We start from the raw sequence: 11,620 nt of genomic DNA, 5'->3' as shown, positions 1-11,620 counted from the left end.
AAGGGAGGATTCTGTTACCACCTTAGATGCTGCAGAATGTGTGTTGAACATCTTTTTTTTGCTTGAAAAGATGCTGGCAATGCTTTATGTCTAACATGGGCCTCTTTGAGTCATCTATTCCTATTGTTATTACTGCCTGTTGTGTATTTTTTAAATAATTGTCAAGCTTGTTGCAGAATTTGTGTAAGTATATCTGAATTACAGTAGCACAACATGCAGCTGTCTAGCAGCCAAAAGTTTTAAAGAGGTTTCTGCTGCTATACCTTGAAGCATGGGTTAGAGTTGAGATTTTTTTTGTGTGTTTCTTCCCTTTCTTTGTATGTTTAGACTGATAATTAATAATGGAGCATAAGCCTTTCTTTTGAGAGAAGAATATCTTCGTTACAGTGAAAACATAACTTGTTAGAATGACTGTATTCTCAAGAAGCTACACGCTAATGCCAGACTCTTCATAGCAAAAACAATTTAAAAACCGTTAAAATCCAAACATTTCTGTGGATATCTTATGTACTGTGTACAGACTAACAGCCTATCTAGAGAAGACATAATTGCATTAATTGATTCTCATGAGCCTCTACTTCAAGCAGCAAAAAGGCAGAACCTGGAGAGATTTGACTACATGACTTGAGTTACAAAAACATTCTTGCACGGAATGGTCAAATGGAAGTGAAAGAGGGAACTCCCTGGTACTGCCTGGTACATAAACCGTAGGATTGTAGAAGGATTTAGGTTTGAAAGGACTCATGAAGTTCTTTAATCTAGTCTCCCTACCAAACCAGGCCTAACTTCAAATCTAGATTAGGTTGCTCTGTTCCTTGCCAGCCAGGCCAATTTTTTTTCTCCAGGCATGTCTGCTGAACTGTTTTCAGGGGCAAGAAGGTTTTTTTCCTTTTGTCCAGCCAGAATTTCCCATGTTGCAACTTGTGCACATTACCTCTTGTCCTTTCACCTAACCCTGTGAGGCAAGCTCCCCCAGTCTTCCTTCTGATGCCTTTACCTCGACAGGGAAATAACAGGCACAGTATCTCCAAGCTGCTAAAAATCAGCTGAAGTAGAGGGAAATTACAGTTAGTACCCTAACATAATACCTCTTTAATTGGATCAGTCAGGGGATTAAAAGAGGATTCAGGTTGGAATGTCATCTAGCCCAACCTCCTGCTTAAGGCAGGGTCAGCTATGAGATCAGGTCATTTTGTTCAGGGCTCTATACAGTCAGGTCTGGAAACCTACAAGGATACAGACTGCGCAACCTCTCTGACCAACCTTTTCCAATGCTTGATGCTTGACTGTCATTATGGTGAAGAAGTTTTCCCTATATCCATTTGGTACCTCCCATTACAGCTTAAGCCTTCTATCTCTTGTCCTACCACCATGCACTACTGTGAAGAGCCTGGCCTGGTCTTCTTGATAACCTCTGTAAGTGTTGGAAGATTGCAGTTAGCTCCTCCCACCCGAGCCTTCTCTTCTTCAGGCTAAACAAGTCCAGGTCCATCAGTTTCTCCTCACAGGGCAAGTGCTCCAGCTTCGTGACTGTCTTGGTGGTCCTCTGCTAAACTTGCTTCAGTGCCTTTCTTGTACTGATGGGCCTAAAACTGGATGCAGTATTCTAGATGGGGTTTAACAAATGCTAGTATTCCTTTCCTTTGAACTACTGGGTAGGGTCCTGCTATTTTACAGCCAAGGATGCAGTTGACCTACACCACTGCCAGGGCTCACATCCAGCTTTCCATCCACCAGGATCACGACTCTTTTTCATAGAATCATAGAATCATAGAATCGTTAAGGTTGGAAAAGACCTCTAAGATCATCGAGTCCAACCGTCAACCCAACACCACCATGCCCACTACACCATGTCCCTAAGGGCCTCATCTACACGTCTTTTAAATACCTCCAGGGATGGTGACTCCACCACTTCCCTGGGCAGCCTGTTCCAAGGCCTGAAGAACTGCTCATCAGCTAGTCATTTCCTAACCTGTATTGTTGCCAGGGATTATTTCTTCCCAGATGCAGAACTTTGCTTTTGGTCCTTACTCAATTTCATAAGGTTCCTCTGAGCCCATTCCTCCAGCTTGTCTATGTTCACCTGAATAGCTGCTCTCTGCCCTTGAATGTATCAACTAGGATAAGACAAGGAAGGTAAACTGCCATTATACATTCTCTTAGAGGGAAAAGTGGGTGATTCTTTGGTATTTGCCATTTCATAATAGATTCATTTTAATAATCAATGTAATGATGCATTCATGCAATTGAACGATAATGTAAATGATAATGAAATATAATTCTGCTGGCATTAACTGAAAGTAAGCAGAAAACAAACAGAACAACCAAAGAAGGAATAAAATACAAACATTCTGTGCCAAAAAAACAATATGATGACTGTGCCATGAAAAAAAAAAAGATTGTCAGTGTTTTGCCACTTTGCAGAAAACTTTAAGATTTTGTGATGGGCATGTATATTGCAGCATAAAGGAAATTGTAGGATGCATGTGAAGCCTGTGGTATCCACAAACTTGTACACGTACAAATATAGTTGCCCAGAGGCAAGAGAAGAGAATGAGGAAATATTCTACTTATTACAGAGCATCACATCTGGAGGAAATGGCTGTCCACCTCAAATATGGCATTGGTCTTGAAATGCGGAGGAAGCTGTAGAAGCAATCATTATGCATTCTTTCCTTGAAAGTCTACATCATCTTGACTTGTTGTTCAAGGAGCTGTTAGATGTGTTAGGTGATCTTTCTTAACTTGACTCTCCTGTATCCTTCTGTTTTCTAGAAGATACTCTTATAGTCCTGTTCCCGCTGTGCTTTCCCCAAATATGCCTATTCTGCAGCCTCTGTGAAATCGAAAAGTTCTGGGAACATCTCAGTTCTTTGATGCTTTTTTTTGGTGATACTGACTGAAAGCTCCAGCACTATCTGTTCTACCCCTTAATCATGGAGAACACAGCCCACAGCCAAGAGACTTCTTTGTCTCTTTTCATTTTTCTTTCATGTTCCTAGGTGCCCTTTTTTTCCCAGTTGTGTCACACTCAAACTCAATACTTCACCATTACTTGGTTGCTGTCAGTTGCCTTTCTGTCTACTTCTATAGTATCATAGAATCATTTAAGTTGGAAAAGGACCTTGAAGATCATGGAGTCCAACTATTAACCTAACACTGCCAAGTCCACCATGTCCCTAAGCGCCACACCTACACATCTTTTAAATACCTCCAGGGACGATGACTCAACCACTTCCCTGGGTAGCCTGTTCCAATGCTTGACAACCCTTTCAGTGAAGAAATTTTTCCTACTTTCCAATCTAAACCTCCCCTGGTGCAACTTGAGGCCATTTCCTCTTGTCTTATCACTTGTTTACTTGAGAGAAGAGACTGATGCCCACCTCACTACAACCTCCTTTCAGGTAGTTGTAGAGAGCGATAAGGTCTCCTCTGAGCCTCCTCTTCTCCAGGCTAAACAGTCCCAGTTCCCTCAGCCGCTCCTCATAAGACTTGTTCTCCAAACCCTCCACCAGCTTTGCTGCCCTTCTGTGGACACGCTCCAGCACCTCCATGTCTTTCTTGTAGTGTGGGACCCAAAACTGAACATGGTATTCGAGGTGCGGCCTCACCAGTGCCAAGTACAGGGGCATGATCACATCCCTACACCTGCTGGCCACACCAACTTGGTGTCATCTGCAAACTTACTGAGGGAGCACTCGATCCCCTCGTCCAGGTGGGGGTTGGTCTCTTCTCCCAAGTAACTAGCGATAGGAGAAGAGGAAATGGCCTCAAGTTGCGCCAAGGGAGGTTTAGATTGGACGTTAGGAGAAATTTCTTTACTGAAAGAGTGGTCAGGCCTTGGAACAGGCTGCCCAGGGAAGTGGTGGAGTCACCATCCCTGGAAGTATTTAAAAGACGTGTAGATGAGGCCCTTAGGGACATGGTTTAGTGGACATGGTGTGTTGGGTTGACGGTTGGACACGATGATCTTAGAGGTCTTTTCCAACCTGTATGATTCTATGATTCTAAGATTCTATGATTCTACTTGTGCTCCTGATCCCTTAACCAGTCGTCCCAAGGCCCTGAAGTCGATTGCCCTTGGCCTTCTTGTTACAACTTCATTGCTGCCTACGTGAAAAATCAATAACGGATAGTCATCTGAGAGCTGTACCAGGGTAGGAAGCTTTCTCTTCACATCTTTAACCCGGGCCCCAGGGAGGCAGCAGACTTCTCTAAGAAGTGGGTCTGGTCTGCATATTGGGCCTTCTGTTCCCTTCAGAAGGGAGTCTCCTATGACAATGACCCATCTTTTTGTCTTTATGGAAGCAGTTTTGACACAGGGCGTAGGCTGACTTAACCTCAGTGACACCTCCAAGGTAGATGAACCATCATCCTCGTTATTGTTCGGTTTCACTTTCAGAGCCTCGCACCTGTTATGCAAGGGCACCTGGGGAGGTGGGGTAGTCATAGAGATGTGCTTGCTGCACCAGGCAGGAACTTGTCGCCATTGCCTCCTATGCCTTAAGTCACCACATTCAGCCTGGTGGAGAGAGGACAGGGAATCCTCCGCACCATGCGTCCATCCCGTCTGCTTGTTGGGCCTGTCTCAGGGAAGGTAGTGTGCGAGTCCAGCAGTCTCTCTCTCTCTCGCACTCCCTGATACTCCTCAACCTCGTCACCTCCTCCCGAAGCTCTGTCACTAAGCGGAGGAGCTCCTCTCCCTGGGCTTCCACAGGCGTGCTCCCTGCTGCCTAAGAGCAGGGCACACCCTGCAGCCTGGCACCTGGGTGGCAGCATGTTTCCACCGGAGCTCTGTCTGGGAAGCTGCATCAGCTGTGGCAGGTGCAGAGCTTAGAGAAGCCATGGCTTTCTGCCGGGTGGATAGCACTGCTCCGTGGCTGAGCCCCAGCACCCGCCCCTAAGGACTTCTTTTATATTGGGGGGAGTGGGGCTTGGCTGCCGTTGCTCTTGGCCCTGCCCAGCTCTCGTCAGCTGCTGTCGCGCGAGCTGCGGGCTCCCGGGAGGTCTCTCGGCCCCCCGGAGGTTCCCCTGGTTCAGCAGCCCCCTCCCCGTGCGCGGTGCTGGAGCGCTCCGCTGCCCGTCGTGCCAGCACCGGAGCTGCTGACCTCGGCGGCTGTGCATAGACTGAGCACCAGCATCCCAGCCTGTCTTCTTTTTTGAAGGGAGGAGGAGTCCAGAAGGTTCCCAAATCTTCAGCTGTTATTAAGAGAACTTAAATGCAAATGGATGCACTTGTAGCAGTAGCAGAAAGGCGGAGAGCTGGAAGGCTTTTTTGTTGTTTTTCTCTAGAGAAGGACATAGCAGAGCCCAAGGGAACCAGAACACTTTGATACCTGCACTCATTTTGGACTCCTACCTGTTCTAGGCTGGCACAACCACGTATCACTAATTGCAGCATTGCATAATGACATTAAGGCCTGAGCCAAACAGCCAAAACACAGTCAGTCAGAGAACAAGATAACCTCAAAAACAGTGAGTCTGCCAGCTTCAGCGCAGTTTCTCAACTATGACACAAACAGCTGAATGGGGCTGGTTTTCATTGACCCTGCAGTGCTGCTCCCTGTGCGTTGTTCTAATGACTAAACTTCGCTCATCACCCTACTTCCCTTACAGTGTGTGTACTATGCATAGTCCTTCTGTGCTCCAATGCAGGCATCATGCCTGCACTGGACTCCATCAACCTGAGATTTCAATATAAAGGTTACTTCTATACATAGGGAAAAAGAGACTTTTCGATGGCCTGATGCACTCCTCTCCTACCATTCATTGCAACCTAGGAAAGGATGCAGGGATTACTTGCAACCTTGTTCAATGACTGGAGATGGCATTCCTGTCCACCTCACCTCCTAGTGAATAACGCTCATGTAGGGAATGGCTTCTCTGTGCAGCCTCTCCATCTTTGCTCCCTGTGCTAGGCTAAGATTACCTCTGAGGAGAGAAAAGCATTTGCGGAACACTTTGGTGCCCAGTTACATTGGGCAATAGAAGCAACTGTCAATAGTTTCTTCTGTATCTGGGGAATGTAGTGAGCAAGATTGAGATGATCAAAGAAAATCCCACACTGCAGACTGTGGGGTTGGGAATCTGTGGTTGTCTGGGAAGTCTGGAGAGGATAGTCATCCATAAGAAGAAGAAGCAAAATTAAATCCCACATCTCTCTGTATCCTCATGGTGTCTCTTTCCACCGGCACCCAAGTGACATATAAGAATGTACTTGGTCTGGCTGGGATAGTTAATTTTCTTTGTAGCAGCCTGTATGGTGCTGTGTTTTGGATTGGTGACTAAAACAGCCTTGGTAACACATCTGTGTTTTGGCTATTGCTGAACAGTGCTTGCACAGCATCAAGACTTCCTCTTTTTCCCACTCAGCCTCGCTCAGCAAGTATTTTGGGGGTATGCAAGAATTTAGAGGGGACACAAGCAGGACAGCTGACCCAAACTGACCAAAGGGATATTGTATGCCATATAACATCATGCTCAGCAATAAAAATTGAGAGCAGAAGGATTTTGGGAAGGTAGCCATTGCTCAGAGACTGGCTGGGCATCGGTCTGCTTGCAGGAGGTGGTGAGTGAGTGCCCTTGCATCACTTTTTTCCCCTCCCTCCTTCTTCTTTCCTTCACTTACTAAGCTATCTTTATCTCAACCCGTGAGTTTTCTCGCTTTTGCTCTCCCCATCCTGCTGGGGTTGGGCGGGGGAGTGAGTGAGATACTGTGTGGTGCTTAGCTGCGGGTGGGGGTCAACCTGCCACAAAGTGAGAAAAGAAAACCTCCAGAGTCTCTCTGCTGTACACAGAGTCACGCTTCCACACAGCTACAGCATGTTCCCATACTCAAATGTGTGTGCATACATGCATCGCAGCATCTGGTCTAAATCCACTCACTGCATCACCTCGCTGTTTACCCCAGGACAGCACTGGTGCTATGAATTGTCAAGGGATGCATCATAGCCAGGTGAATCTGAACCACACCTGAACCAGCGCTGAGAGGAAGTGGTGTGTGACACTGGTTGGAGACCTCCTTCTACAGGGTACAGAGGCACCCATCTACTGACCTTACTTGCTACCTCACATGATCTGTTGCTTGCAGGGAGGTTGGACTGGGGCTATTGCAGAGGGCACTAAGGCATGTCTGGACTTTGGCCTGCCACCCCTGGCCTGGCATCCACATGTGCACCCACGATACTGTCAAAGGAGACCTTAACAAACCAAGAGTGGCTACAGGGCACTGGGGCCCAGGTGCTGTTCTCCTCGGTCCTGCCAGTGGAGAGGAAAGGCTTGGTAGGAGGGCACCCAACCTATGGGTTAACACCGGACTGCACAGCCAGTGTTGCAGATGGAGCTTTGGCTTTTATGACCATGGGCCCCCTCTTTGAGGAATGGGGAGCGCTGGGGAGACACAGGATGCCACACAGGGGTGGGGCAAGAGCATGTTTTCCAACAGGCCCTCCAGCTAGGAGGGCTTGAGCCTGGGTTCGTCAGGGGATGGTGACCAAAGCCTGACGAGAAGGGGAGGCACAGAGAGCAGGAAGGAAGTGCCTGATGAAACGGGCGCACACACTTTTGTTGGAGAGCTGCAGGGGGGGCAAACCAGGAGCTGGGGTTGGCCATGGCACAGGTAATGCCCTCAGTGGCCAGGGCGCACTCCCACAGCACCCCTGCTGAATAGGGAGGGCAGAGCAGGTGTGCTGCTAACAGGGTCCACTGACTTTCCCAGGCAAGGCAAGGTAATGAATTGGGTCATGGTCCATCCAGAGAACCCGGTCAGGAGAAGAAGGAGATGGGGTCCGCATGTCAGGGCCCGGAGTGCATCCCTCTTCTAGCAGTGTAGTTGGCTAAGTTAGAGTCCAGGTGGCTGAGTCCAAGTCCAGCTCCTTTGCCGATAAGAGCTGTTGGGAAGAAAGCTAGGAGCAAGGGCCTGTCCCTCCTTTGCCTTGGGAACTGTTTTTAAGCAGAGGCCTTGCCGCTGGCTCCTGCCTGTGCTCCATCGCAGCTGTGTAGCAGCTATGGCTGTGGCTGATCTTGTACCTGCACAGTCTGGACCTTGACCCAGACCCACTGGTTCAGCGTCTTGGCTGACCTTGGATCTGCTCGTCACTATGGACTTGCTGGGGGATTGCTGGGCTGCATGTGACCCACTGTCTTTGGCCCTCGTCTTGACCTGGACTTGCCATTCTGCATCCTGGCTCCTTCCTGGTGAGGCCACTGCTTGCGCCTGCCTTCTTACTGCGTTCCGCTCCTGACTAGCCTTCCATGGTGGAGCAGCTAGCCCTCTCTGCTCTCTGACACAGAGGCAGGACTGCTGCAATGTAGGTCCAAGGTCCACCCAGCCGTGAGTGAGACATGTAGCAAGATTACAGCCCTGGACTTGAGAAAAACAGGCTTTGGCTTGTTGAGGGAATCTGGTAGGCAGTATCGCATGGGAGTCATGCTGGAGGGCAAAGGGGTCCAGGAGAGCTGGTCAGCCTTCAAATACAACCTCCTCAAAGCACAAGAAGGGTCGATTCTGATGTGTGGGAAGTCTACCAGGCCTGGCAGAAGGCCAGCATGGATGAACAGAGAACTCCCGACTGAGGGTGACAGCGCGAAGGAAGTGCACAGAGGGCAGAAGCGGGGCCGGGCTGCTCTGGTGGAATAGAGCCGTTGTCTGAGTACGGTGGGGTGGAATCTGGAAAGCCCAAAGCTCAGCCGGCGTTGAAAGTAGTGAGGAACGTGGAAAGCAACGTGAAGGACTTCTATGAATACATTGGCGGTAGAAGGGAGCCCAAGAAAAAGTGGTCCCTCTGCCAAACGGGGCAGGGGACCCAGTGACAAAGGACACACACAGTGCCTTCCTTGCCTTGGCATTTACTTGTTTAAGGTCTGCTCTTAGGCCTTAGGTCCCTGAGCTTAGTGGCAAAATCTGGCAACGATGTGGAGCATTACCCACAGTAGAGCATGACTACGTTGGGGAGCAAAACGCAAGCTGGACACACACAAGTCCATGGGTCCACTTGAAATGCAGCCAGAGGTGCTGAGGGAGCTGACCAAAGTCACCGCAAAGCTGCTCTCATCTTTGAGAGGTCATAGTGAGCAGGGGAGGTTCCTGATGATTTGGAGAGGCATATGACACATCCCCCCCGGCCATCTCCCCTGACAGGCAAGAAAGAGCCCCCAGAGAACTACAGGCTCGTCAGCCCAATCTCCACCCCTGGGAAGATCGCAGAGCAAATCCTCACAAAAACTACTTCCAGTTGTATGAAGGACAAGAAACTGATTGGGAAAGACAGCATAGATTTACCGAGGGCAAATTATGCCCAGCCAGCCTGTAGGCTTTCTACAGTGAGACAACTATTCACTTGCATGAGTGGAGAGCAGCGAGTGTTGTTCGCCTTGACTTAAGCAAGCTCTTTGCCACAGTTTCCCATAGTAACCTTGTAGCCAAACGGTTGAGATATGGTTTGGGTAAGTGGAAGATAAGGTGGGTGAATAACTGGCTGGACTACTGGGTTTAAAGGGTTGTGATCAGCTGTTCAAACTAACTGGCAGCAAGTTTACTATTTGCGTTTCTTGGAGGTTGATACTGGGGCCAATATGGTTTAAAGCCTTTTTTTTAAAAGGCCGTCAAGAGACATGGTCATGCCTTGCCACAGACTCCTTCTGCTCTCCTCTCAACCCGTCTCAAACTCCTCCCCATCAGTCTCTCTCACTCAAAAAGCTACTCTGCATGCTTTCAGAGGCTGTTTGAGGCTATCTGCTTGTTTCTTTGCTGCCCTAACTGTACTCTGCATGCAGGTTCTTCTAGTTTGTCTCCTACTTTCGTGGCCCTCCAGTGATACCGTATGTTCTCCTTGGACTCTTTTAACATCTCTCCTTCTTTCTTGGTCCCTGTGAGGCTACTCTCTGCTCTCTTAGCATTCTGACAGTCTTTCTGCTATATTTTTTCACCTCTCAGAGGCTACTGTACGCTCTCTGGATCTCCTTCTTGACTACTTTTTTCCACCTTTCCGAGGCTAGTCTTTGTTATCCTTCACATTTGCAGGCTTTATGCTATTTTCTTACCTTCTCTGAGACTACTCTGTCTTCTCTGAGGTTCTTTCAGGCGCTCTTCTAGTCTCTCAGGCTCTGCAAGGCTTCTCTGTTCTCTGGGACTCTCTCAACCTCTCCACTTTTCCCCTAGCCTCTCCAAAGCCGCTATGACTGCCTCTCAGGCTTTTGGTCTGTTCCTTCCTCTCACTGAAGTGACTTTAGAGCACTTTCAGTCTTTCTGCTGTTTCCCCCCCCTCCACTTTTCTGAAGTTAAACTGGGTTTTCTAGGGCTATTTCAGTCTCTCTTCAAGTTTTGTGGCACGTCAGCAGCTACTCTTCTTTCTCCTGGGACTTTTTCAGCCTCCCTGCTTGTTTCTTCCCTTCTCCAAGGATATTCTGTGTTGCTCTTTTAGCCTCTCTCGTTTCTTAGCAGCTGCAGGCATATTCTCTTACTGCTCTTTCAGAATCTCTGCTACTTTCTTGTTATTGTCAAGGTTTCTGGTGCGTTCACCATGGTTCTTTCAGGCTTTCTACTAGTTTTTTTTCCTCTTTGAGGCTACTCTGTGTTCTCTGAGTCTTTTACAGATTTTGGCTCATTTTCCCTTCTTTGATGCTCCTCTTTGGGGCACTTTCAAGCTTTCTGCTTTTTGGTTTTTTTTGGTCTTCTCTGAGGCCACCCTTGGTACTACTGGAGCTCCTTTAATAGCTCTGATACTTTCTTGTTATTGCTGAGCCCCTTCAGTATTCTCTGGGGGATCCTTTGCCTTGTCTATTTCTTTCTTGGCCTCTTTGACACTGCTACATTTTGTTTCCTTGGGCACTTATGGGCTCTTTTCCCTTCCTTGAGGCTACTTTACGTTCTCTGAATCTCTTTCAGACTCTCTGTTGCTTTGTTGGCTTCTGCTTGGCTCCACTGTTTCGTCTGGGGATCTTTCAGACCATCTTCTATTTTCCTGGCATTTGGAGGGCTATTCTGTGATCTTTCTCTGTCTCAGTGGATGTCTTTCAAGCTCTCTACTACTTTGCCCTCTCTTCGACTATTCTATATTCTCTGGGACACTTGCAAACTCTTTCCTATATTACCAGGCTCTCAGAAACAATTTGTTGTTCCTTGGGGATCTTTCACACCTATTTCTGTTTTATTAGAGTATTGTTTTGAAGGAGGATGAGAGAGGATAGGGTGGAGGGATCTTTTCAGACATGCAACAGCTTCAGGAGCTCTGGACTTCACTGCAGTGGAGTTGGAATAGATCTCTGCGAGTCACCTTTTGGAATTTTTTTTGTCCCCTTTTGGTTTTGATGATAGTTGGGGTTAGGAGAGAAATGAGTTCAAAGAGGCACCTTTTAAAAAATCCTTTATTTTTATATCATCCTAGTAAAAATCTTTTATATAAAGGCGAAAGTAGGTATTGCATAGAAGAAACACTGGTGCAAACATCACCTGGTGGGAATGGCATGTTGTTTCTTAGTGTCTGCTATCTACTGCACAGCAGATGGTTAGCCCATAGGCAAGTATCTCCAGGCTTCCCCATGCCAGCTACAGGATGACGCTGCTCAACTCTATGGAAAGAAGTTACATCAGAATTACGTGTGCCCTATTCCATGCTGCTCC

The sequence above is a fragment of the Calonectris borealis genome, chromosome 1, assembly GCF_964195595.1.
Source record: "Calonectris borealis chromosome 1, bCalBor7.hap1.2, whole genome shotgun sequence".
Taxonomy (NCBI): domain Eukaryota; kingdom Metazoa; phylum Chordata; class Aves; order Procellariiformes; family Procellariidae; genus Calonectris; species Calonectris borealis.
This window is presented reverse-complemented; position numbering follows the sequence as displayed.